The sequence below is a fragment of the Pleurodeles waltl genome, unplaced genomic scaffold, assembly GCF_031143425.1.
Source record: "Pleurodeles waltl isolate 20211129_DDA unplaced genomic scaffold, aPleWal1.hap1.20221129 scaffold_162, whole genome shotgun sequence".
NCBI classification, from domain to species: domain Eukaryota; kingdom Metazoa; phylum Chordata; class Amphibia; order Caudata; family Salamandridae; genus Pleurodeles; species Pleurodeles waltl.
In genome coordinates this window covers 220,884-247,819 of record NW_027149868.1, presented here as the reverse complement: position 1 = coordinate 247,819, position 26,936 = coordinate 220,884, and the positions used below count along the sequence as shown (strand labels likewise).

General features: G+C 44.3%; 12 non-coding genes across 12 annotated transcripts; all 12 read left to right on the top strand.

Moving 5' to 3' along the window:
- The first annotated feature begins 1,855 nt into the window (after positions 1 to 1,855).
- On the top strand, positions 1,856 to 1,927 carry TRNAA-UGC (transfer RNA alanine (anticodon UGC)). Its single transcript has one exon. It is a non-coding gene; the product is annotated as a tRNA-Ala (tRNA).
- Positions 1,928 to 4,034: 2,107 nt separating this feature from the next.
- Positions 4,035 to 4,106, top strand: TRNAA-UGC (transfer RNA alanine (anticodon UGC)). The gene has a single exon. It is a non-coding gene; the product is annotated as a tRNA-Ala (tRNA).
- A 2,107-nt stretch (positions 4,107 to 6,213) lies between these two features.
- Positions 6,214 to 6,285, top strand: TRNAA-UGC (transfer RNA alanine (anticodon UGC)). The gene has a single exon. It is a non-coding gene; the product is annotated as a tRNA-Ala (tRNA).
- A 2,107-nt stretch (positions 6,286 to 8,392) lies between these two features.
- TRNAA-UGC (transfer RNA alanine (anticodon UGC)) lies at positions 8,393 to 8,464 on the top strand. The gene has a single exon. It is a non-coding gene; the product is annotated as a tRNA-Ala (tRNA).
- Positions 8,465 to 10,571: 2,107 nt separating this feature from the next.
- On the top strand, positions 10,572 to 10,643 carry TRNAA-UGC (transfer RNA alanine (anticodon UGC)). Its single transcript has one exon. It is a non-coding gene; the product is annotated as a tRNA-Ala (tRNA).
- A 2,107-nt stretch (positions 10,644 to 12,750) lies between these two features.
- Positions 12,751 to 12,822, top strand: TRNAA-UGC (transfer RNA alanine (anticodon UGC)). Its single transcript has one exon. It is a non-coding gene; the product is annotated as a tRNA-Ala (tRNA).
- A 2,107-nt stretch (positions 12,823 to 14,929) lies between these two features.
- On the top strand, positions 14,930 to 15,001 carry TRNAA-UGC (transfer RNA alanine (anticodon UGC)). The gene has a single exon. It is a non-coding gene; the product is annotated as a tRNA-Ala (tRNA).
- A 2,123-nt stretch (positions 15,002 to 17,124) lies between these two features.
- TRNAA-UGC (transfer RNA alanine (anticodon UGC)) lies at positions 17,125 to 17,196 on the top strand. The gene has a single exon. It is a non-coding gene; the product is annotated as a tRNA-Ala (tRNA).
- Positions 17,197 to 19,303: 2,107 nt separating this feature from the next.
- Positions 19,304 to 19,375, top strand: TRNAA-UGC (transfer RNA alanine (anticodon UGC)). Its single transcript has one exon. It is a non-coding gene; the product is annotated as a tRNA-Ala (tRNA).
- Positions 19,376 to 21,498: 2,123 nt separating this feature from the next.
- On the top strand, positions 21,499 to 21,570 carry TRNAA-UGC (transfer RNA alanine (anticodon UGC)). The gene has a single exon. It is a non-coding gene; the product is annotated as a tRNA-Ala (tRNA).
- Positions 21,571 to 23,677: 2,107 nt separating this feature from the next.
- TRNAA-UGC (transfer RNA alanine (anticodon UGC)) lies at positions 23,678 to 23,749 on the top strand. The gene has a single exon. It is a non-coding gene; the product is annotated as a tRNA-Ala (tRNA).
- Positions 23,750 to 25,864: 2,115 nt separating this feature from the next.
- Positions 25,865 to 25,936, top strand: TRNAA-UGC (transfer RNA alanine (anticodon UGC)). Its single transcript has one exon. It is a non-coding gene; the product is annotated as a tRNA-Ala (tRNA).
- The last annotated feature ends 1,000 nt before the right edge of the window (positions 25,937 to 26,936 follow it).

Sequence of the window (26,936 nt, the reverse complement as noted above, 5' to 3'; positions counted from 1 at the left end):
TTGATGTGAATTCTTCCTCTAAACCAGAGACTCCTTACAGAAGGTTTAAGAAAAACTGAATGTCTTCTTTATCCCAATCACTTGCGATTGGACCATGATTTTGCTTTTCCCTTTCCATTCACAGAGGCATTAAACATGCATGTTCTTCATGCTCAGTGCGTAGTGATGCATGTCGTAATGCCTCCCCTAACTTTCTGGCCTCTCCTTGACGTTTCCATGCTGTCATACTTTGGTCACAAATGCTTCCAAAGGGCTGTGGACTACCTTTGCCCCATACCCTTTGATCACATTTCCTTTTGTGTAGAATTTCAATTTCTAGGTCCCCTTCTTTCCTTCAAGCCAGCCCAGCACATTAAGGTAGGTAAGCAATCCCCCTTTAAGTTGAAAAGATGTAGCTGAGAAAGCATTCTAGGAAGTGGCCATTTGGAGAGCTAGCCCTAGGTCGTATTCATGAGTTTTCTCATTCCACTGCAGCACCCGCACCCAACTGCGCCACAACCATTATTGAAAGACAGATGAATGCATCACGGAAAGCTTTGCTGTCTCCGCCTTCGGTAGCTCAGTTGATAGAGCGGCCGAGAGTAGTGCAAAAACAGTAACCCTTAGTTCGCCGGTTCAAATCTGCCGCGGAGGACTTCGCCCTTTAGGTTTCCATCGCCTTCTCTGTTATTAAGACATTATCTTCCCCTCTGATTAAGAAAAAAAAAAATTCCGAGCTCCAAGTAAATGCTGGGACAGAAGGGTAGATGTCTTCTGTTTTCTAATGAAATTGACCACATCCTCATTTCTGAGGGATGTGGGAAGAGAAGTAAACAAGGACCTGCAGATCAGAATTCATTCCAAACCCTTGACTAAATATATGAAGGCACTTGGAAGACTTCCAGTCTCATTGTACCAAAGTAGATGTTTTGTCAGCCGACCCAGCTACTCCTTGCCTACAATGAGAGCGGTCATATATATATATATATATATATATATATGCGAGAGGGAATTTAGAAAGCCACCATCTCCCTAAAACTGAGCAAGATGCGAAGTGGAGTAATAGTTTACAGATTTGGAGAAAATCTGAGATGTTCGTCTTGCCAAAAGGAGCACAGAAATACCCTCTCTGAGGATCAAACTCAGGACTTTCAGATTATGAGACTGACGCACTGCCTACTGCACAGAAGGCTGCACAAACCCTCCCAGAAATACGTCTATACCCCTTGAAGAGGAAAGGAGGCAAAAACGCTTATCTTATCTTGGAATATAAATACGATACGATTGACTCGCTGGATTAAAATCATATGGAGTTATAATGGTGGGAAAATATTTCTTTCCAGTGATTAAACCCACACCCCCTACAATTAGCCATGCGAAAGAGTCAGGGAATACCTTTCACCTCTCTCAGAAAGATCACATGAATTTTTCCCCCACGTAACTGAGAATTTAATGGACTAAAACTCAGAATTAAGGTGCCGTCCTTAGCAATAGATGCATCTGGATCTCAACTCTTTACGTGCTTATGTAACATAGCTGTGTGTCCTGCAGTAAGAGCAAGAGTACCTTAATTCGTCTCAGGACATTTGTAAGCAGCACTCAACCATATTCTTCTTTCATGTAACCTTAACCAGTTGCCTTGAAAACTCTGGCATGTTTAGATCGCATCTAGCTGTTGTATGTGGGGCATTTGTTCATTCTAGAGTGAGCCTTATTCCATAAAATGGTGCTATACAATCCAGATGTAAGTCATGGGGAATCCCACATCTGACACCTTATTTTCTAGTGCCATATGTGGTGAATTTGAGGTACATAGAATTCCAGATTTCCTTCGGTGAAGCAAGGTCAGCCCGCCCCACCCCCACCCCAGGACGTGGGGGATGTAGCTCAGTGGTAGAGCGCATGCTTTGCATGTATGAGGCCCCGGGTTCGATCCCCGGCATCTCCAGCCTTTTGCCAGGCTCATCTTGCCTTTTGGCAGAACCCTAGGCTGTCACCATGGGTCAGGAAGTGAGATGACATGCAGCTGGGGCCAGACCACCGCCGACATTGCCCGGCTCTTGCCTTGGGAAAGCTTGTGAAATGGGGCTATCTCATTTTCGGTCTTTATAGAAAAAAGAATCTTTCTCCCCCAAGAAACCAAAGTGGTGGTTCATCTTGGCAATCTCGGTATAGAAAACGGTCACAGCTGTCTTGGCCATTGATGTGAATTCTTCCTCTAAACCAGAGACTCCTTACAGAAGGTTTAAGAAAAACTGAATGTCTTCTTTATCCCAATCACTTGCGATTGGACCATGATTTTGCTTTTCCCTTTCCATTCACAGAGGCATTAAACATGCATGTTCTTCATGCTCAGTGCGTAGTGATGCATGTCGTAATGCCTCCCCTAACTTTCTGGCCTCTCCTTGACGTTTCCATGCTGTCATACTTTGGTCACAAATGCTTCCAAAGGGCTGTGGACTACCTTTGCCCCATACCCTTTGATCACATTTCCTTTTGTGTAGAATTTCAATTTCTAGGTCCCCTTCTTTCCTTCAAGCCAGCCCAGCACATTAAGGTAGGTAAGCAATCCCCCTTTAAGTTGAAAAGATGTAGCTGAGAAAGCATTCTAGGAAGTGGCCATTTGGAGAGCTAGCCCTAGGTCGTATTCATGAGTTTTCTCATTCCACTGCAGCACCCGCACCCAACTGCGCCACAACCATTATTGAAAGACAGATGAATGCATCACGGAAAGCTTTGCTGTCTCCGCCTTCGGTAGCTCAGTTGATAGAGCGGCCGAGAGTAGTGCAAAAACAGTAACCCTTAATTCGCCGGTTCAAATCTACCGCGGAGGACTTCGCCCTTTAGGTTTCCATCGCCTTCTCTGTTATTAAGACATTATCTTCCCCTCTGATTAAGAAAAAAAAAAATTCCGAGCTCCAAGTAAATGCTGGGACAGAAGGGTAGATGTCTTCTGTTTTCTAATGAAATTGACCACATCCTCATTTCTGAGGGATGTGGGAAGAGAAGTAAACAAGGACCTGCAGATCAGAATTCATTCCAAACCCTTGACTAAATATATGAAGGCACTTGGAAGACTTCCAGTCTCATTGTACCAAAGTAGATGTTTTGTCAGCCGACCCAGCTACTCCTTGCCTACAATGAGAGCGGTCATATATATATATATATATATATATATATGCGAGAGGGAATTTAGAAAGCCACCATCTCCCTAAAACTGAGCAAGATGCGAAGTGGAGTAATAGTTTACAGATTTGGAGAAAATCTGAGATGTTCGTCTTGCCAAAAGGAGCACAGAAATACCCTCTCTGAGGATCAAACTCAGGACTTTCAGATTATGAGACTGACGCACTGCCTACTGCACAGAAGGCTGCACAAACCCTCCCAGAAATACGTCTATACCCCTTGAAGAGGAAAGGAGGCAAAAACGCTTATCTTATCTTGGAATATAAATACGATACGATTGACTCGCTGGATTAAAATCATATGGAGTTATAATGGTGGGAAAATATTTCTTTCCAGTGATTAAACCCACACCCCCTACAATTAGCCATGCGAAAGAGTCAGGGAATACCTTTCACCTCTCTCAGAAAGATCACATGAATTTTTCCCCCACGTAACTGAGAATTTAATGGACTAAAACTCAGAATTAAGGTGCCGTCCTTAGCAATAGATGCATCTGGATCTCAACTCTTTACGTGCTTATGTAACATAGCTGTGTGTCCTGCAGTAAGAGCAAGAGTACCTTAATTCGTCTCAGGACATTTGTAAGCAGCACTCAACCATATTCTTCTTTCATGTAACCTTAACCAGTTGCCTTGAAAACTCTGGCATGTTTAGATCGCATCTAGCTGTTGTATGTGGGGCATTTGTTCATTCTAGAGTGAGCCTTATTCCATAAAATGGTGCTATACAATCCAGATGTAAGTCATGGGGAATCCCACATCTGACACCTTATTTTCTAGTGCCATATGTGGTGAATTTGAGGTACATAGAATTCCAGATTTCCTTCGGTGAAGCAAGGTCAGCCCGCCCCACCCCCACCCCAGGACGTGGGGGATGTAGCTCAGTGGTAGAGCGCATGCTTTGCATGTATGAGGCCCCGGGTTCGATCCCCGGCATCTCCAGCCTTTTGCCAGGCTCATCTTGCCTTTTGGCAGAACCCTAGGCTGTCACCATGGGTCAGGAAGTGAGATGACATGCAGCTGGGGCCAGACCACCGCCGACATTGCCCGGCTCTTGCCTTGGGAAAGCTTGTGAAATGGGGCTATCTCATTTTCGGTCTTTATAGAAAAAAGAATCTTTCTCCCCCAAGAAACCAAAGTGGTGGTTCATCTTGGCAATCTCGGTATAGAAAACGGTCACAGCTGTCTTGGCCATTGATGTGAATTCTTCCTCTAAACCAGAGACTCCTTACAGAAGGTTTAAGAAAAACTGAATGTCTTCTTTATCCCAATCACTTGCGATTGGACCATGATTTTGCTTTTCCCTTTCCATTCACAGAGGCATTAAACATGCATGTTCTTCATGCTCAGTGCGTAGTGATGCATGTCGTAATGCCTCCCCTAACTTTCTGGCCTCTCCTTGACGTTTCCATGCTGTCATACTTTGGTCACAAATGCTTCCAAAGGGCTGTGGACTACCTTTGCCCCATACCCTTTGATCACATTTCCTTTTGTGTAGAATTTCAATTTCTAGGTCCCCTTCTTTCCTTCAAGCCAGCCCAGCACATTAAGGTAGGTAAGCAATCCCCCTTTAAGTTGAAAAGATGTAGCTGAGAAAGCATTCTAGGAAGTGGCCATTTGGAGAGCTAGCCCTAGGTCGTATTCATGAGTTTTCTCATTCCACTGCAGCACCCGCACCCAACTGCGCCACAACCATTATTGAAAGACAGATGAATGCATCACGGAAAGCTTTGCTGTCTCCGCCTTCGGTAGCTCAGTTGATAGAGCGGCCGAGAGTAGTGCAAAAACAGTAACCCTTAGTTCGCCGGTTCAAATCTGCCGCGGAGGACTTCGCCCTTTAGGTTTCCATCGCCTTCTCTGTTATTAAGACATTATCTTCCCCTCTGATTAAGAAAAAAAAAAATTCCGAGCTCCAAGTAAATGCTGGGACAGAAGGGTAGATGTCTTCTGTTTTCTAATGAAATTGACCACATCCTCATTTCTGAGGGATGTGGGAAGAGAAGTAAACAAGGACCTGCAGATCAGAATTCATTCCAAACCCTTGACTAAATATATGAAGGCACTTGGAAGACTTCCAGTCTCATTGTACCAAAGTAGATGTTTTGTCAGCCGACCCAGCTACTCCTTGCCTACAATGAGAGCGGTCATATATATATATATATATATATATATATGCGAGAGGGAATTTAGAAAGCCACCATCTCCCTAAAACTGAGCAAGATGCGAAGTGGAGTAATAGTTTACAGATTTGGAGAAAATCTGAGATGTTCGTCTTGCCAAAAGGAGCACAGAAATACCCTCTCTGAGGATCAAACTCAGGACTTTCAGATTATGAGACTGACGCACTGCCTACTGCACAGAAGGCTGCACAAACCCTCCCAGAAATACGTCTATACCCCTTGAAGAGGAAAGGAGGCAAAAACGCTTATCTTATCTTGGAATATAAATACGATACGATTGACTCGCTGGATTAAAATCATATGGAGTTATAATGGTGGGAAAATATTTCTTTCCAGTGATTAAACCCACACCCCCTACAATTAGCCATGCGAAAGAGTCAGGGAATACCTTTCACCTCTCTCAGAAAGATCACATGAATTTTTCCCCCACGTAACTGAGAATTTAATGGACTAAAACTCAGAATTAAGGTGCCGTCCTTAGCAATAGATGCATCTGGATCTCAACTCTTTACGTGCTTATGTAACATAGCTGTGTGTCCTGCAGTAAGAGCAAGAGTACCTTAATTCGTCTCAGGACATTTGTAAGCAGCACTCAACCATATTCTTCTTTCATGTAACCTTAACCAGTTGCCTTGAAAACTCTGGCATGTTTAGATCGCATCTAGCTGTTGTATGTGGGGCATTTGTTCATTCTAGAGTGAGCCTTATTCCATAAAATGGTGCTATACAATCCAGATGTAAGTCATGGGGAATCCCACATCTGACACCTTATTTTCTAGTGCCATATGTGGTGAATTTGAGGTACATAGAATTCCAGATTTCCTTCGGTGAAGCAAGGTCAGCCCGCCCCACCCCCACCCCAGGACGTGGGGGATGTAGCTCAGTGGTAGAGCGCATGCTTTGCATGTATGAGGCCCCGGGTTCGATCCCCGGCATCTCCAGCCTTTTGCCAGGCTCATCTTGCCTTTTGGCAGAACCCTAGGCTGTCACCATGGGTCAGGAAGTGAGATGACATGCAGCTGGGGCCAGACCACCGCCGACATTGCCCGGCTCTTGCCTTGGGAAAGCTTGTGAAATGGGGCTATCTCATTTTCGGTCTTTATAGAAAAAAGAATCTTTCTCCCCCAAGAAACCAAAGTGGTGGTTCATCTTGGCAATCTCGGTATAGAAAACGGTCACAGCTGTCTTGGCCATTGATGTGAATTCTTCCTCTAAACCAGAGACTCCTTACAGAAGGTTTAAGAAAAACTGAATGTCTTCTTTATCCCAATCACTTGCGATTGGACCATGATTTTGCTTTTCCCTTTCCATTCACAGAGGCATTAAACATGCATGTTCTTCATGCTCAGTGCGTAGTGATGCATGTCGTAATGCCTCCCCTAACTTTCTGGCCTCTCCTTGACGTTTCCATGCTGTCATACTTTGGTCACAAATGCTTCCAAAGGGCTGTGGACTACCTTTGCCCCATACCCTTTGATCACATTTCCTTTTGTGTAGAATTTCAATTTCTAGGTCCCCTTCTTTCCTTCAAGCCAGCCCAGCACATTAAGGTAGGTAAGCAATCCCCCTTTAAGTTGAAAAGATGTAGCTGAGAAAGCATTCTAGGAAGTGGCCATTTGGAGAGCTAGCCCTAGGTCGTATTCATGAGTTTTCTCATTCCACTGCAGCACCCGCACCCAACTGCGCCACAACCATTATTGAAAGACAGATGAATGCATCACGGAAAGCTTTGCTGTCTCCGCCTTCGGTAGCTCAGTTGATAGAGCGGCCGAGAGTAGTGCAAAAACAGTAACCCTTAATTCGCCGGTTCAAATCTACCGCGGAGGACTTCGCCCTTTAGGTTTCCATCGCCTTCTCTGTTATTAAGACATTATCTTCCCCTCTGATTAAGAAAAAAAAAAATTCCGAGCTCCAAGTAAATGCTGGGACAGAAGGGTAGATGTCTTCTGTTTTCTAATGAAATTGACCACATCCTCATTTCTGAGGGATGTGGGAAGAGAAGTAAACAAGGACCTGCAGATCAGAATTCATTCCAAACCCTTGACTAAATATATGAAGGCACTTGGAAGACTTCCAGTCTCATTGTACCAAAGTAGATGTTTTGTCAGCCGACCCAGCTACTCCTTGCCTACAATGAGAGCGGTCATATATATATATATATATATATATATATGCGAGAGGGAATTTAGAAAGCCACCATCTCCCTAAAACTGAGCAAGATGCGAAGTGGAGTAATAGTTTACAGATTTGGAGAAAATCTGAGATGTTCGTCTTGCCAAAAGGAGCACAGAAATACCCTCTCTGAGGATCAAACTCAGGACTTTCAGATTATGAGACTGACGCACTGCCTACTGCACAGAAGGCTGCACAAACCCTCCCAGAAATACGTCTATACCCCTTGAAGAGGAAAGGAGGCAAAAACGCTTATCTTATCTTGGAATATAAATACGATACGATTGACTCGCTGGATTAAAATCATATGGAGTTATAATGGTGGGAAAATATTTCTTTCCAGTGATTAAACCCACACCCCCTACAATTAGCCATGCGAAAGAGTCAGGGAATACCTTTCACCTCTCTCAGAAAGATCACATGAATTTTTCCCCCACGTAACTGAGAATTTAATGGACTAAAACTCAGAATTAAGGTGCCGTCCTTAGCAATAGATGCATCTGGATCTCAACTCTTTACGTGCTTATGTAACATAGCTGTGTGTCCTGCAGTAAGAGCAAGAGTACCTTAATGCGTCTCAGGACATTTGTAAGCAGCACTCAACCATATTCTTCTTTCATGTAACCTTAACCAGTTGCCTTGAAAACTCTGGCATGTTTAGATCGCATCTAGCTGTTGTATGTGGGGCATTTGTTCATTCTAGAGTGAGCCTTATTCCATAAAATGGTGCTATACAATCCAGATGTAAGTCATGGGGAATCCCACATCTGACACCTTATTTTCTAGTGCCATATGTGGTGAATTTGAGGTACATAGAATTCCAGATTTCCTTCGGTGAAGCAAGGTCAGCCCGCCCCACCCCCACCCCAGGACGTGGGGGATGTAGCTCAGTGGTAGAGCGCATGCTTTGCATGTATGAGGCCCCGGGTTCGATCCCCGGCATCTCCAGCCTTTTGCCAGGCTCATCTTGCCTTTTGGCAGAACCCTAGGCTGTCACCATGGGTCAGGAAGTGAGATGACATGCAGCTGGGGCCAGACCACCGCCGACATTGCCCGGCTCTTGCCTTGGGAAAGCTTGTGAAATGGGGCTATCTCATTTTCGGTCTTTATAGAAAAAAGAATCTTTCTCCCCCAAGAAACCAAAGTGGTGGTTCATCTTGGCAATCTCGGTATAGAAAACGGTCACAGCTGTCTTGGCCATTGATGTGAATTCTTCCTCTAAACCAGAGACTCCTTACAGAAGGTTTAAGAAAAACTGAATGTCTTCTTTATCCCAATCACTTGCGATTGGACCATGATTTTGCTTTTCCCTTTCCATTCACAGAGGCATTAAACATGCATGTTCTTCATGCTCAGTGCGTAGTGATGCATGTCGTAATGCCTCCCCTAACTTTCTGGCCTCTCCTTGACGTTTCCATGCTGTCATACTTTGGTCACAAATGCTTCCAAAGGGCTGTGGACTACCTTTGCCCCATACCCTTTGATCACATTTCCTTTTGTGTAGAATTTCAATTTCTAGGTCCCCTTCTTTCCTTCAAGCCAGCCCAGCACATTAAGGTAGGTAAGCAATCCCCCTTTAAGTTGAAAAGATGTAGCTGAGAAAGCATTCTAGGAAGTGGCCATTTGGAGAGCTAGCCCTAGGTCGTATTCATGAGTTTTCTCATTCCACTGCAGCACCCGCACCCAACTGCGCCACAACCATTATTGAAAGACAGATGAATGCATCACGGAAAGCTTTGCTGTCTCCGCCTTCGGTAGCTCAGTTGATAGAGCGGCCGAGAGTAGTGCAAAAACAGTAACCCTTAGTTCGCCGGTTCAAATCTGCCGCGGAGGACTTCGCCCTTTAGGTTTCCATCGCCTTCTCTGTTATTAAGACATTATCTTCCCCTCTGATTAAGAAAAAAAAAAATTCCGAGCTCCAAGTAAATGCTGGGACAGAAGGGTAGATGTCTTCTGTTTTCTAATGAAATTGACCACATCCTCATTTCTGAGGGATGTGGGAAGAGAAGTAAACAAGGACCTGCAGATCAGAATTCATTCCAAACCCTTGACTAAATATATGAAGGCACTTGGAAGACTTCCAGTCTCATTGTACCAAAGTAGATGTTTTGTCAGCCGACCCAGCTACTCCTTGCCTACAATGAGAGCGGTCATATATATATATATATATATATATATATGCGAGAGGGAATTTAGAAAGCCACCATCTCCCTAAAACTGAGCAAGATGCGAAGTGGAGTAATAGTTTACAGATTTGGAGAAAATCTGAGATGTTCGTCTTGCCAAAAGGAGCACAGAAATACCCTCTCTGAGGATCAAACTCAGGACTTTCAGATTATGAGACTGACGCACTGCCTACTGCACAGAAGGCTGCACAAACCCTCCCAGAAATACGTCTATACCCCTTGAAGAGGAAAGGAGGCAAAAACGCTTATCTTATCTTGGAATATAAATACGATACGATTGACTCGCTGGATTAAAATCATATGGAGTTATAATGGTGGGAAAATATTTCTTTCCAGTGATTAAACCCACACCCCCTACAATTAGCCATGCGAAAGAGTCAGGGAATACCTTTCACCTCTCTCAGAAAGATCACATGAATTTTTCCCCCACGTAACTGAGAATTTAATGGACTAAAACTCAGAATTAAGGTGCCGTCCTTAGCAATAGATGCATCTGGATCTCAACTCTTTACGTGCTTATGTAACATAGCTGTGTGTCCTGCAGTAAGAGCAAGAGTACCTTAATGCGTCTCAGGACATTTGTAAGCAGCACTCAACCATATTCTTCTTTCATGTAACCTTAACCAGTTGCCTTGAAAACTCTGGCATGTTTAGATCGCATCTAGCTGTTGTATGTGGGGCATTTGTTCATTCTAGAGTGAGCCTTATTCCATAAAATGGTGCTATACAATCCAGATGTAAGTCATGGGGAATCCCACATCTGACACCTTATTTTCTAGTGCCATATGTGGTGAATTTGAGGTACATAGAATTCCAGATTTCCTTCGGTGAAGCAAGGTCAGCCCGCCCCACCCCCACCCCAGGACGTGGGGGATGTAGCTCAGTGGTAGAGCGCATGCTTTGCATGTATGAGGCCCCGGGTTCGATCCCCGGCATCTCCAGCCTTTTGCCAGGCTCATCTTGCCTTTTGGCAGAACCCTAGGCTGTCACCATGGGTCAGGAAGTGAGATGACATGCAGCTGGGGCCAGACCACCGCCGACATTGCCCGGCTCTTGCCTTGGGAAAGCTTGTGAAATGGGGCTATCTCATTTTCGGTCTTTATAGAAAAAAGAATCTTTCTCCCCCAAGAAACCAAAGTGGTGGTTCATCTTGGCAATCTCGGTATAGAAAACGGTCACAGCTGTCTTGGCCATTGATGTGAATTCTTCCTCTAAACCAGAGACTCCTTACAGAAGGTTTAAGAAAAACTGAATGTCTTCTTTATCCCAATCACTTGCGATTGGACCATGATTTTGCTTTTCCCTTTCCATTCACAGAGGCATTAAACATGCATGTTCTTCATGCTCAGTGCGTAGTGATGCATGTCGTAATGCCTCCCCTAACTTTCTGGCCTCTCCTTGACGTTTCCATGCTGTCATACTTTGGTCACAAATGCTTCCAAAGGGCTGTGGACTACCTTTGCCCCATACCCTTTGATCACATTTCCTTTTGTGTAGAATTTCAATTTCTAGGTCCCCTTCTTTCCTTCAAGCCAGCCCAGCACATTAAGGTAGGTAAGCAATCCCCCTTTAAGTTGAAAAGATGTAGCTGAGAAAGCATTCTAGGAAGTGGCCATTTGGAGAGCTAGCCCTAGGTCGTATTCATGAGTTTTCTCATTCCACTGCAGCACCCGCACCCAACTGCGCCACAACCATTATTGAAAGACAGATGAATGCATCACGGAAAGCTTTGCTGTCTCCGCCTTCGGTAGCTCAGTTGATAGAGCGGCCGAGAGTAGTGCAAAAACAGTAACCCTTAGTTCGCCGGTTCAAATCTGCCGCGGAGGACTTCGCCCTTTAGGTTTCCATCGCCTTCTCTGTTATTAAGACATTATCTTCCCCTCTGATTAAGAAAAAAAAAAATTCCGAGCTCCAAGTAAATGCTGGGACAGAAGGGTAGATGTCTTCTGTTTTCTAATGAAATTGACCACATCCTCATTTCTGAGGGATGTGGGAAGAGAAGTAAACAAGGACCTGCAGATCAGAATTCATTCCAAACCCTTGACTAAATATATGAAGGCACTTGGAAGACTTCCAGTCTCATTGTACCAAAGTAGATGTTTTGTCAGCCGACCCAGCTACTCCTTGCCTACAATGAGAGCGGTCATATATATATATATATATATATATATATGCGAGAGGGAATTTAGAAAGCCACCATCTCCCTAAAACTGAGCAAGATGCGAAGTGGAGTAATAGTTTACAGATTTGGAGAAAATCTGAGATGTTCGTCTTGCCAAAAGGAGCACAGAAATACCCTCTCTGAGGATCAAACTCAGGACTTTCAGATTATGAGACTGACGCACTGCCTACTGCACAGAAGGCTGCACAAACCCTCCCAGAAATACGTCTATACCCCTTGAAGAGGAAAGGAGGCAAAAACGCTTATCTTATCTTGGAATATAAATACGATACGATTGACTCGCTGGATTAAAATCATATGGAGTTATAATGGTGGGAAAATATTTCTTTCCAGTGATTAAACCCACACCCCCTACAATTAGCCATGCGAAAGAGTCAGGGAATACCTTTCACCTCTCTCAGAAAGATCACATGAATTTTTCCCCCACGTAACTGAGAATTTAATGGACTAAAACTCAGAATTAAGGTGCCGTCCTTAGCAATAGATGCATCTGGATCTCAACTCTTTACGTGCTTATGTAACATAGCTGTGTGTCCTGCAGTAAGAGCAAGAGTACCTTAATGCGTCTCAGGACATTTGTAAGCAGCACTCAACCATATTCTTCTTTCATGTAACCTTAACCAGTTGCCTTGAAAACTCTGGCATGTTTAGATCGCATCTAGCTGTTGTATGTGGGGCATTTGTTCATTCTAGAGTGAGCCTTATTCCATAAAATGGTGCTATACAATCCAGATGTAAGTCATGGGGAATCCCACATCTGACACCTTATTTTCTAGTGCCATATGTGGTGAATTTGAGGTACATAGAATTCCAGATTTCCTTCGGTGAAGCAAGGTCAGCCCGCCCCACCCCCACCCCAGGACGTGGGGGATGTAGCTCAGTGGTAGAGCGCATGCTTTGCATGTATGAGGCCCCGGGTTCGATCCCCGGCATCTCCAGCCTTTTGCCAGGCTCATCTTGCCTTTTGGCAGAACCCTAGGCTGTCACCATGGGTCAGGAAGTGAGATGACATGCAGCTGGGGCCAGACCACCGCCGACATTGCCCGGCTCTTGCCTTGGGAAAGCTTGTGAAATGGGGCTATCTCATTTTCGGTCTTTATAGAAAAAAGAATCTTTCTCCCCCAAGAAACCAAAGTGGTGGTTCATCTTGGCAATCTCGGTATAGAAAACGGTCACAGCTGTCTTGGCCATTGATGTGAATTCTTCCTCTAAACCAGAGACTCCTTACAGAAGGTTTAAGAAAAACTGAATGTCTTCTTTATCCCAATCACTTGCGATTGGACCATGATTTTGCTTTTCCCTTTCCATTCACAGAGGCATTAAACATGCATGTTCTTCATGCTCAGTGCGTAGTGATGCATGTCGTAATGCCTCCCCTAACTTTCTGGCCTCTCCTTGACGTTTCCATGCTGTCATACTTTGGTCACAAATGCTTCCAAAGGGCTGTGGACTACCTTTGCCCCATACCCTTTGATCACATTTCCTTTTGTGTAGAATTTCAATTTCTAGGTCCCCTTCTTTCCTTCAAGCCAGCCCAGCACATTAAGGTAGGTAAGCAATCCCCCTTTAAGTTGAAAAGATGTAGCTGAGAAAGCATTCTAGGAAGTGGCCATTTGGAGAGCTAGCCCTAGGTCGTATTCATGAGTTTTCTCATTCCACTGCAGCACCCGCACCCAACTGCGCCACAACCATTATTGAAAGACAGATGAATGCATCACGGAAAGCTTTGCTGTCTCCGCCTTCGGTAGCTCAGTTGATAGAGCGGCCGAGAGTAGTGCAAAAACAGTAACCCTTAGTTCGCCGGTTCAAATCTGCCGCGGAGGACTTCGCCCTTTAGGTTTCCATCGCCTTCTCTGTTATTAAGACATTATCTTCCCCTCTGATTAAGAAAAAAAAAAATTCCGAGCTCCAAGTAAATGCTGGGACAGAAGGGTAGATGTCTTCTGTTTTCTAATGAAATTGACCACATCCTCATTTCTGAGGGATGTGGGAAGAGAAGTAAACAAGGACCTGCAGATCAGAATTCATTCCAAACCCTTGACTAAATATATGAAGGCACTTGGAAGACTTCCAGTCTCATTGTACCAAAGTAGATGTTTTGTCAGCCGACCCAGCTACTCCTTGCCTACAATGAGAGCGGTCATATATATATATATATATATATATATATGCGAGAGGGAATTTAGAAAGCCACCATCTCCCTAAAACTGAGCAAGATGCGAAGTGGAGTAATAGTTTACAGATTTGGAGAAAATCTGAGATGTTCGTCTTGCCAAAAGGAGCACAGAAATACCCTCTCTGAGGATCAAACTCAGGACTTTCAGATTATGAGACTGACGCACTGCCTACTGCACAGAAGGCTGCACAAACCCTCCCAGAAATACGTCTATACCCCTTGAAGAGGAAAGGAGGCAAAAACGCTTATCTTATCTTGGAATATAAATACGATACGATTGACTCGCTGGATTAAAATCATATGGAGTTATAATGGTGGGAAAATATTTCTTTCCAGTGATTAAACCCACACCCCCTACAATTAGCCATGCGAAAGAGTCAGGGAATACCTTTCACCTCTCTCAGAAAGATCACATGAATTTTTCCCCCACGTAACTGAGAATTTAATGGACTAAAACTCAGAATTAAGGTGCCGTCCTTAGCAATAGATGCATCTGGATCTCAACTCTTTACGTGCTTATGTAACATAGCTGTGTGTCCTGCAGTAAGAGCAAGAGTACCTTAATGCGTCTCAGGACATTTGTAAGCAGCACTCAACCATATTCTTCTTTCATGTAACCTTAACCAGTTGCCTTGAAAACTCTGGCATGTTTAGATCGCATCTAGCTGTTGTATGTGGGGCATTTGTTCATTCTAGAGTGAGCCTTATTCCATAAAATGGTGCTATACAATCCAGATGTAAGTCATGGGGAATCCCACATCTGACACCTTATTTTCTAGTGCCATATGTGGTGAATTTGAGGTACATAGAATTCCAGATTTCCTTCGGTGAAGCAAGGTCAGCCCGCCCCACCCCCACCCCAGGACGTGGGGGATGTAGCTCAGTGGTAGAGCGCATGCTTTGCATGTATGAGGCCCCGGGTTCGATCCCCGGCATCTCCAGCCTTTTGCCAGGCTCATCTTGCCTTTTGGCAGAACCCTAGGCTGTCACCATGGGTCAGGAAGTGAGATGACATGCAGCTGGGGCCAGACCACCGCCGACATTGCCCGGCTCTTGCCTTGGGAAAGCTTGTGAAATGGGGCTATCTCATTTTCGGTCTTTATAGAAAAAAGAATCTTTCTCCCCCAAGAAACCAAAGTGGTGGTTCATCTTGGCAATCTCGGTATAGAAAACGGTCACAGCTGTCTTGGCCATTGATGTGAATTCTTCCTCTAAACCAGAGACTCCTTACAGAAGGTTTAAGAAAAACTGAATGTCTTCTTTATCCCAATCACTTGCGATTGGACCATGATTTTGCTTTTCCCTTTCCATTCACAGAGGCATTAAACATGCATGTTCTTCATGCTCAGTGCGTAGTGATGCATGTCGTAATGCCTCCCCTAACTTTCTGGCCTCTCCTTGACGTTTCCATGCTGTCATACTTTGGTCACAAATGCTTCCAAAGGGCTGTGGACTACCTTTGCCCCATACCCTTTGATCACATTTCCTTTTGTGTAGAATTTCAATTTCTAGGTCCCCTTCTTTCCTTCAAGCCAGCCCAGCACATTAAGGTAGGTAAGCAATCCCCCTTTAAGTTGAAAAGATGTAGCTGAGAAAGCATTCTAGGAAGTGGCCATTTGGAGAGCTAGCCCTAGGTCGTATTCATGAGTTTTCTCATTCCACTGCAGCACCCGCACCCAACTGCGCCACAACCATTATTGAAAGACAGATGAATGCATCACGGAAAGCTTTGCTGTCTCCGCCTTCGGTAGCTCAGTTGATAGAGCGGCCGAGAGTAGTGCAAAAACAGTAACCCTTAATTCGCCGGTTCAAATCTGCCGCGGAGGACTTCGCCCTTTAGGTTTCCATCGCCTTCTCTGTTATTAAGACATTATCTTCCCCTCTGATTAAGAAAAAAAAAAATTCCGAGCTCCAAGTAAATGCTGGGACAGAAGGGTAGATGTCTTCTGTTTTCTAATGAAATTGACCACATCCTCATTTCTGAGGGATGTGGGAAGAGAAGTAAACAAGGACCTGCAGATCAGAATTCATTCCAAACCCTTGACTAAATATATGAAGGCACTTGGAAGACTTCCAGTCTCATTGTACCAAAGTAGATGTTTTGTCAGCCGACCCAGCTACTCCTTGCCTACAATGAGAGCGGTCATATATATATATATATATATATATATATATATATATATATATATGCGAGAGGGAATTTAGAAAGCCACCATCTCCCTAAAACTGAGCAAGATGCGAAGTGGAGTAATAGTTTACAGATTTGGAGAAAATCTGAGATGTTCGTCTTGCCAAAAGGAGCACAGAAATACCCTCTCTGAGGATCAAACTCAGGACTTTCAGATTATGAGACTGACGCACTGCCTACTGCACAGAAGGCTGCACAAACCCTCCCAGAAATACGTCTATACCCCTTGAAGAGGAAAGGAGGCAAAAACGCTTATCTTATCTTGGAATATAAATACGATACGATTGACTCGCTGGATTAAAATCATATGGAGTTATAATGGTGGGAAAATATTTCTTTCCAGTGATTAAACCCACACCCCCTACAATTAGCCATGCGAAAGAGTCAGGGAATACCTTTCACCTCTCTCAGAAAGATCACATGAATTTTTCCCCCACGTAACTGAGAATTTAATGGACTAAAACTCAGAATTAAGGTGCCGTCCTTAGCAATAGATGCATCTGGATCTCAACTCTTTACGTGCTTATGTAACATAGCTGTGTGTCCTGCAGTAAGAGCAAGAGTACCTTAATTCGTCTCAGGACATTTGTAAGCAGCACTCAACCATATTCTTCTTTCATGTAACCTTAACCAGTTGCCTTGAAAACTCTGGCATGTTTAGATCGCATCTAGCTGTTGTATGTGGGGCATTTGTTCATTCTAGAGTGAGCCTTATTCCATAAAATGGTGCTATACAATCCAGATGTAAGTCATGGGGAATCCCACATCTGACACCTTATTTTCTAGTGCCATATGTGGTGAATTTGAGGTACATAGAATTCCAGATTTCCTTCGGTGAAGCAAGGTCAGCCCGCCCCACCCCCACCCCAGGACGTGGGGGATGTAGCTCAGTGGTAGAGCGCATGCTTTGCATGTATGAGGCCCCGGGTTCGATCCCCGGCATCTCCAGCCTTTTGCCAGGCTCATCTTGCCTTTTGGCAGAACCCTAGGCTGTCACCATGGGTCAGGAAGTGAGATGACATGCAGCTGGGGCCAGACCACCGCCGACATTGCCCGGCTCTTGCCTTGGGAAAGCTTGTGAAATGGGGCTATCTCATTTTCGGTCTTTATAGAAAAAAGAATCTTTCTCCCCCAAGAAACCAAAGTGGTGGTTCATCTTGGCAATCTCGGTATAGAAAACGGTCACAGCTGTCTTGGCCATTGATGTGAATTCTTCCTCTAAACCAGAGACTCCTTACAGAAGGTTTAAGAAAAACTGAATGTCTTCTTTATCCCAATCACTTGCGATTGGACCATGATTTTGCTTTTCCCTTTCCATTCACAGAGGCATTAAACATGCATGTTCTTCATGCTCAGTGCGTAGTGATGCATGTCGTAATGCCTCCCCTAACTTTCTGGCCTCTCCTTGACGTTTCCATGCTGTCATACTTTGGTCACAAATGCTTCCAAAGGGCTGTGGACTACCTTTGCCCCATACCCTTTGATCACATTTCCTTTTGTGTAGAATTTCAATTTCTAGGTCCCCTTCTTTCCTTCAAGCCAGCCCAGCACATTAAGGTAGGTAAGCAATCCCCCTTTAAGTTGAAAAGATGTAGCTGAGAAAGCATTCTAGGAAGTGGCCATTTGGAGAGCTAGCCCTAGGTCGTATTCATGAGTTTTCTCATTCCACTGCAGCACCCGCACCCAACTGCGCCACAACCATTATTGAAAGACAGATGAATGCATCACGGAAAGCTTTGCTGTCTCCGCCTTCGGTAGCTCAGTTGATAGAGCGGCCGAGAGTAGTGCAAAAACAGTAACCCTTAATTCGCCGGTTCAAATCTACCGCGGAGGACTTCGCCCTTTAGGTTTCCATCGCCTTCTCTGTTATTAAGACATTATCTTCCCCTCTGATTAAGAAAAAAAAAAATTCCGAGCTCCAAGTAAATGCTGGGACAGAAGGGTAGATGTCTTCTGTTTTCTAATGAAATTGACCACATCCTCATTTCTGAGGGATGTGGGAAGAGAAGTAAACAAGGACCTGCAGATCAGAATTCATTCCAAACCCTTGACTAAATATATGAAGGCACTTGGAAGACTTCCAGTCTCATTGTACCAAAGTAGATGTTTTGTCAGCCGACCCAGCTACTCCTTGCCTACAATGAGAGCGGTCATATATATATATATATATATATATATATGCGAGAGGGAATTTAGAAAGCCACCATCTCCCTAAAACTGAGCAAGATGCGAAGTGGAGTAATAGTTTACAGATTTGGAGAAAATCTGAGATGTTCGTCTTGCCAAAAGGAGCACAGAAATACCCTCTCTGAGGATCAAACTCAGGACTTTCAGATTATGAGACTGACGCACTGCCTACTGCACAGAAGGCTGCACAAACCCTCCCAGAAATACGTCTATACCCCTTGAAGAGGAAAGGAGGCAAAAACGCTTATCTTATCTTGGAATATAAATACGATACGATTGACTCGCTGGATTAAAATCATATGGAGTTATAATGGTGGGAAAATATTTCTTTCCAGTGATTAAACCCACACCCCCTACAATTAGCCATGCGAAAGAGTCAGGGAATACCTTTCACCTCTCTCAGAAAGATCACATGAATTTTTCCCCCACGTAACTGAGAATTTAATGGACTAAAACTCAGAATTAAGGTGCCGTCCTTAGCAATAGATGCATCTGGATCTCAACTCTTTACGTGCTTATGTAACATAGCTGTGTGTCCTGCAGTAAGAGCAAGAGTACCTTAATGCGTCTCAGGACATTTGTAAGCAGCACTCAACCATATTCTTCTTTCATGTAACCTTAACCAGTTGCCTTGAAAACTCTGGCATGTTTAGATCGCATCTAGCTGTTGTATGTGGGGCATTTGTTCATTCTAGAGTGAGCCTTATTCCATAAAATGGTGCTATACAATCCAGATGTAAGTCATGGGGAATCCCACATCTGACACCTTATTTTCTAGTGCCATATGTGGTGAATTTGAGGTACATAGAATTCCAGATTTCCTTCGGTGAAGCAAGGTCAGCCCGCCCCACCCCCACCCCAGGACGTGGGGGATGTAGCTCAGTGGTAGAGCGCATGCTTTGCATGTATGAGGCCCCGGGTTCGATCCCCGGCATCTCCAGCCTTTTGCCAGGCTCATCTTGCCTTTTGGCAGAACCCTAGGCTGTCACCATGGGTCAGGAAGTGAGATGACATGCAGCTGGGGCCAGACCACCGCCGACATTGCCCGGCTCTTGCCTTGGGAAAGCTTGTGAAATGGGGCTATCTCATTTTCGGTCTTTATAGAAAAAAGAATCTTTCTCCCCCAAGAAACCAAAGTGGTGGTTCATCTTGGCAATCTCGGTATAGAAAACGGTCACAGCTGTCTTGGCCATTGATGTGAATTCTTCCTCTAAACCAGAGACTCCTTACAGAAGGTTTAAGAAAAACTGAATGTCTTCTTTATCCCAATCACTTGCGATTGGACCATGATTTTGCTTTTCCCTTTCCATTCACAGAGGCATTAAACATGCATGTTCTTCATGCTCAGTGCGTAGTGATGCATGTCGTAATGCCTCCCCTAACTTTCTGGCCTCTCCTTGACGTTTCCATGCTGTCATACTTTGGTCACAAATGCTTCCAAAGGGCTGTGGACTACCTTTGCCCCATACCCTTTGATCACATTTCCTTTTGTGTAGAATTTCAATTTCTAGGTCCCCTTCTTTCCTTCAAGCCAGCCCAGCACATTAAGGTAGGTAAGCAATCCCCCTTTAAGTTGAAAAGATGTAGCTGAGAAAGCATTCTAGGAAGTGGCCATTTGGAGAGCTAGCCCTAGGTCGTATTCATGAGTTTTCTCATTCCACTGCAGCACCCGCACCCAACTGCGCCACAACCATTATTGAAAGACAGATGAATGCATCACGGAAAGCTTTGCTGTCTCCGCCTTCGGTAGCTCAGTTGATAGAGCGGCCGAGAGTAGTGCAAAAACAGTAACCCTTAATTCGCCGGTTCAAATCTGCCGCGGAGGACTTCGCCCTTTAGGTTTCCATCGCCTTCTCTGTTATTAAGACATTATCTTCCCCTCTGATTAAGAAAAAAAAAAATTCCGAGCTCCAAGTAAATGCTGGGACAGAAGGGTAGATGTCTTCTGTTTTCTAATGAAATTGACCACATCCTCATTTCTGAGGGATGTGGGAAGAGAAGTAAACAAGGACCTGCAGATCAGAATTCATTCCAAACCCTTGACTAAATATATGAAGGCACTTGGAAGACTTCCAGTCTCATTGTACCAAAGTAGATGTTTTGTCAGCCGACCCAGCTACTCCTTGCCTACAATGAGAGCGGTCATATATATATATATATATATATATATATATATATATATATATATGCGAGAGGGAATTTAGAAAGCCACCATCTCCCTAAAACTGAGCAAGATGCGAAGTGGAGTAATAGTTTACAGATTTGGAGAAAATCTGAGATGTTCGTCTTGCCAAAAGGAGCACAGAAATACCCTCTCTGAGGATCAAACTCAGGACTTTCAGATTATGAGACTGACGCACTGCCTACTGCACAGAAGGCTGCACAAACCCTCCCAGAAATACGTCTATACCCCTTGAAGAGGAAAGGAGGCAAAAACGCTTATCTTATCTTGGAATATAAATACGATACGATTGACTCGCTGGATTAAAATCATATGGAGTTATAATGGTGGGAAAATATTTCTTTCCAGTGATTAAACCCACACCCCCTACAATTAGCCATGCGAAAGAGTCAGGGAATACCTTTCACCTCTCTCAGAAAGATCACATGAATTTTTCCCCCACGTAACTGAGAATTTAATGGACTAAAACTCAGAATTAAGGTGCCGTCCTTAGCAATAGATGCATCTGGATCTCAACTCTTTACGTGCTTATGTAACATAGCTGTGTGTCCTGCAGTAAGAGCAAGAGTACCTTAATTCGTCTCAGGACATTTGTAAGCAGCACTCAACCATATTCTTCTTTCATGTAACCTTAACCAGTTGCCTTGAAAACTCTGGCATGTTTAGATCGCATCTAGCTGTTGTATGTGGGGCATTTGTTCATTCTAGAGTGAGCCTTATTCCATAAAATGGTGCTATACAATCCAGATGTAAGTCATGGGGAATCCCACATCTGACACCTTATTTTCTAGTGCCATATGTGGTGAATTTGAGGTACATAGAATTCCAGATTTCCTTCGGTGAAGCAAGGTCAGCCCGCCCCACCCCCACCCCAGGACGTGGGGGATGTAGCTCAGTGGTAGAGCGCATGCTTTGCATGTATGAGGCCCCGGGTTCGATCCCCGGCATCTCCAGCCTTTTGCCAGGCTCATCTTGCCTTTTGGCAGAACCCTAGGCTGTCACCATGGGTCAGGAAGTGAGATGACATGCAGCTGGGGCCAGACCACCGCCGACATTGCCCGGCTCTTGCCTTGGGAAAGCTTGTGAAATGGGGCTATCTCATTTTCGGTCTTTATAGAAAAAAGAATCTTTCTCCCCCAAGAAACCAAAGTGGTGGTTCATCTTGGCAATCTCGGTATAGAAAACGGTCACAGCTGTCTTGGCCATTGATGTGAATTCTTCCTCTAAACCAGAGACTCCTTACAGAAGGTTTAAGAAAAACTGAATGTCTTCTTTATCCCAATCACTTGCGATTGGACCATGATTTTGCTTTTCCCTTTCCATTCACAGAGGCATTAAACATGCATGTTCTTCATGCTCAGTGCGTAGTGATGCATGTCGTAATGCCTCCCCTAACTTTCTGGCCTCTCCTTGACGTTTCCATGCTGTCATACTTTGGTCACAAATGCTTCCAAAGGGCTGTGGACTACCTTTGCCCCATACCCTTTGATCACATTTCCTTTTGTGTAGAATTTCAATTTCTAGGTCCCCTTCTTTCCTTCAAGCCAGCCCAGCACATTAAGGTAGGTAAGCAATCCCCCTTTAAGTTGAAAAGATGTAGCTGAGAAAGCATTCTAGGAAGTGGCCATTTGGAGAGCTAGCCCTAGGTCGTATTCATGAGTTTTCTCATTCCACTGCAGCACCCGCACCCAACTGCGCCACAACCATTATTGAAAGACAGATGAATGCATCACGGAAAGCTTTGCTGTCTCCGCCTTCGGTAGCTCAGTTGATAGAGCGGCCGAGAGTAGTGCAAAAACAGTAACCCTTAATTCGCCGGTTCAAATCTACCGCGGAGGACTTCGCCCTTTAGGTTTCCATCGCCTTCTCTGTTATTAAGACATTATCTTCCCCTCTGATTAAGAAAAAAAAAAATTCCGAGCTCCAAGTAAATGCTGGGACAGAAGGGTAGATGTCTTCTGTTTTCTAATGAAATTGACCACATCCTCATTTCTGAGGGATGTGGGAAGAGAAGTAAACAAGGACCTGCAGATCAGAATTCATTCCAAACCCTTGACTAAATATATGAAGGCACTTGGAAGACTTCCAGTCTCATTGTACCAAAGTAGATGTTTTGTCAGCCGACCCAGCTACTCCTTGCCTACAATGAGAGCGGTCATATATATATATATATATATATATATATGCGAGAGGGAATTTAGAAAGCCACCATCTCCCTAAAACTGAGCAAGATGCGAAGTGGAGTAATAGTTTACAGATTTGGAGAAAATCTGAGATGTTCGTCTTGCCAAAAGGAGCACAGAAATACCCTCTCTGAGGATCAAACTCAGGACTTTCAGATTATGAGACTGACGCACTGCCTACTGCACAGAAGGCTGCACAAACCCTCCCAGAAATACGTCTATACCCCTTGAAGAGGAAAGGAGGCAAAAACGCTTATCTTATCTTGGAATATAAATACGATACGATTGACTCGCTGGATTAAAATCATATGGAGTTATAATGGTGGGAAAATATTTCTTTCCAGTGATTAAACCCACACCCCCTACAATTAGCCATGCGAAAGAGTCAGGGAATACCTTTCACCTCTCTCAGAAAGATCACATGAATTTTTCCCCCACGTAACTGAGAATTTAATGGACTAAAACTCAGAATTAAGGTGCCGTCCTTAGCAATAGATGCATCTGGATCTCAACTCTTTACGTGCTTATGTAACATAGCTGTGTGTCCTGCAGTAAGAGCAAGAGTACCTTAATGCGTCTCAGGACATTTGTAAGCAGCACTCAACCATATTCTTCTTTCATGTAACCTTAACCAGTTGCCTTGAAAACTCTGGCATGTTTAGATCGCATCTAGCTGTTGTATGTGGGGCATTTGTTCATTCTAGAGTGAGCCTTATTCCATAAAATGGTGCTATACAATCCAGATGTAAGTCATGGGGAATCCCACATCTGACACCTTATTTTCTAGTGCCATATGTGGTGAATTTGAGGTACATAGAATTCCAGATTTCCTTCGGTGAAGCAAGGTCAGCCCGCCCCACCCCCACCCCAGGACGTGGGGGATGTAGCTCAGTGGTAGAGCGCATGCTTTGCATGTATGAGGCCCCGGGTTCGATCCCCGGCATCTCCAGCCTTTTGCCAGGCTCATCTTGCCTTTTGGCAGAACCCTAGGCTGTCACCATGGGTCAGGAAGTGAGATGACATGCAGCTGGGGCCAGACCACCGCCGACATTGCCCGGCTCTTGCCTGGGGAAAGCTTGTGAAATGGGGCTATCTCATTTTCGGTCTTTATAGAAAAAAGAATCTTTCTCCCCCAAGAAACCAAAGTGGTGGTTCATCTTGGCAATCTCGGTATAGAAAACGGTCACAGCTGTCTTGGCCATTGATGTGAATTCTTCCTCTAAACCAGAGACTCCTTACAGAAGGTTTAAGAAAAACTGAATGTCTTCTTTATCCCAATCACTTGCGATTGGACCATGATTTTGCTTTTCCCTTTCCATTCACAGAGGCATTAAACATGCATGTTCTTCATGCTCAGTGCGTAGTGATGCATGTCGTAATGCCTCCCCTAACTTTCTGGCCTCTCCTTGACGTTTCCATGCTGTCATACTTTGGTCACAAATGCTTCCAAAGGGCTGTGGACTACCTTTGCCCCATACCCTTTGATCACATTTCCTTTTGTGTAGAATTTCAATTTCTAGGTCCCCTTCTTTCCTTCAAGCCAGCCCAGCACATTAAGGTAGGTAAGCAATCCCCCTTTAAGTTGAAAAGATGTAGCTGAGAAAGCATTCTAGGAAGTGGCCATTTGGAGAGCTAGCCCTAGGTCGTATTCATGAGTTTTCTCATTCCACTGCAGCACCCGCACCCAACTGCGCCACAACCATTATTGAAAGACAGATGAATGCATCACGGAAAGCTTTGCTGTCTCCGCCTTCGGTAGCTCAGTTGATAGAGCGGCCGAGAGTAGTGCAAAAACAGTAACCCTTAATTCGCCGGTTCAAATCTGCCGCGGAGGACTTCGCCCTTTAGGTTTCCATCGCCTTCTCTGTTATTAAGACATTATCTTCCCCTCTGATTAAGAAAAAAAAAAATTCCGAGCTCCAAGTAAATGCTGGGACAGAAGGGTAGATGTCTTCTGTTTTCTAATGAAATTGACCACATCCTCATTTCTGAGGGATGTGGGAAGAGAAGTAAACAAGGACCTGCAGATCAGAATTCATTCCAAACCCTTGACTAAATATATGAAGGCACTTGGAAGACTTCCAGTCTCATTGTACCAAAGTAGATGTTTTGTCAGCCGACCCAGCTACTCCTTGCCTACAATGAGAGCGGTCATATATATATATATATATATATATATATATATATATGCGAGAGGGAATTTAGAAAGCCACCATCTCCCTAAAACTGAGCAAGATGCGAAGTGGAGTAATAGTTTACAGATTTGGAGAAAATCTGAGATGTTCGTCTTGCCAAAAGGAGCACAGAAATACCCTCTCTGAGGATCAAACTCAGGACTTTCAGATTATGAGACTGACGCACTGCCTACTGCACAGAAGGCTGCACAAACCCTCCCAGAAATACGTCTATACCCCTTGAAGAGGAAAGGAGGCAAAAACGCTTATCTTATCTTGGAATATAAATACGATACGATTGACTCGCTGGATTAAAATCATATGGAGTTATAATGGTGGGAAAATATTTCTTTCCAGTGATTAAACCCACACCCCCTACAATTAGCCATGCGAAAGAGTCAGGGAATACCTTTCACCTCTCTCAGAAAGATCACATGAATTTTTCCCCCACGTAACTGAGAATTTAATGGACTAAAACTCAGAATTAAGGTGCCGTCCTTAGCAATAGATGCATCTGGATCTCAACTCTTTACGTGCTTATGTAACATAGCTGTGTGTCCTGCAGTAAGAGCAAGAGTACCTTAATTCGTCTCAGGACATTTGTAAGCAGCACTCAACCATATTCTTCTTTCATGTAACCTTAACCAGTTGCCTTGAAAACTCTGGCATGTTTAGATCGCATCTAGCTGTTGTATGTGGGGCATTTGTTCATTCTAGAGTGAGCCTTATTCCATAAAATGGTGCTATACAATCCAGATGTAAGTCATGGGGAATCCCACATCTGACACCTTATTTTCTAGTGCCATATGTGGTGAATTTGAGGTACATAGAATTCCAGATTTCCTTCGGTGAAGCAAGGTCAGCCCGCCCCACCCCCACCCCAGGACGTGGGGGATGTAGCTCAGTGGTAGAGCGCATGCTTTGCATGTATGAGGCCCCGGGTTCGATCCCCGGCATCTCCAGCCTTTTGCCAGGCTCATCTTGCCTTTTGGCAGAACCCTAGGCTGTCACCATGGGTCAGGAAGTGAGATGACATGCAGCTGGGGCCAGACCACCGCCGACATTGCCCGGCTCTTGCCTTGGGAAAGCTTGTGAAATGGGGCTATCTCATTTTCGGTCTTTATAGAAAAAAGAATCTTTCTCCCCCAAGAAACCAAAGTGGTGGTTCATCTTGGCAATCTCGGTATAGAAAACGGTCACAGCTGTCTTGGCCATTGATGTGAATTCTTCCTCTAAACCAGAGACTCCTTACAGAAGGTTTAAGAAAAACTGAATGTCTTCTTTATCCCAATCACTTGCGATTGGACCATGATTTTGCTTTTCCCTTTCCATTCACAGAGGCATTAAACATGCATGTTCTTCATGCTCAGTGCGTAGTGATGCATGTCGTAATGCCTCCCCTAACTTTCTGGCCTCTCCTTGACGTTTCCATGCTGTCATACTTTGGTCACAAATGCTTCCAAAGGGCTGTGGACTACCTTTGCCCCATACCCTTTGATCACATTTCCTTTTGTGTAGAATTTCAATTTCTAGGTCCCCTTCTTTCCTTCAAGCCAGCCCAGCACATTAAGGTAGGTAAGCAATCCCCCTTTAAGTTGAAAAGATGTAGCTGAGAAAGCATTCTAGGAAGTGGCCATTTGGAGAGCTAGCCCTAGGTCGTATTCATGAGTTTTCTCATTCCACTGCAGCACCCGCACCCAACTGCGCCACAACCATTATTGAAAGACAGATGAATGCATCACGGAAAGCTTTGCTGTCTCCGCCTTCGGTAGCTCAGTTGATAGAGCGGCCGAGAGTAGTGCAAAAACAGTAACCCTTAATTCGCCGGTTCAAATCTGCCGCGGAGGACTTCGCCCTTTAGGTTTCCATCGCCTTCTCTGTTATTAAGACATTATCTTCCCCTCTGATTAAGAAAAAAAAAAATTCCGAGCTCCAAGTAAATGCTGGGACAGAAGGGTAGAT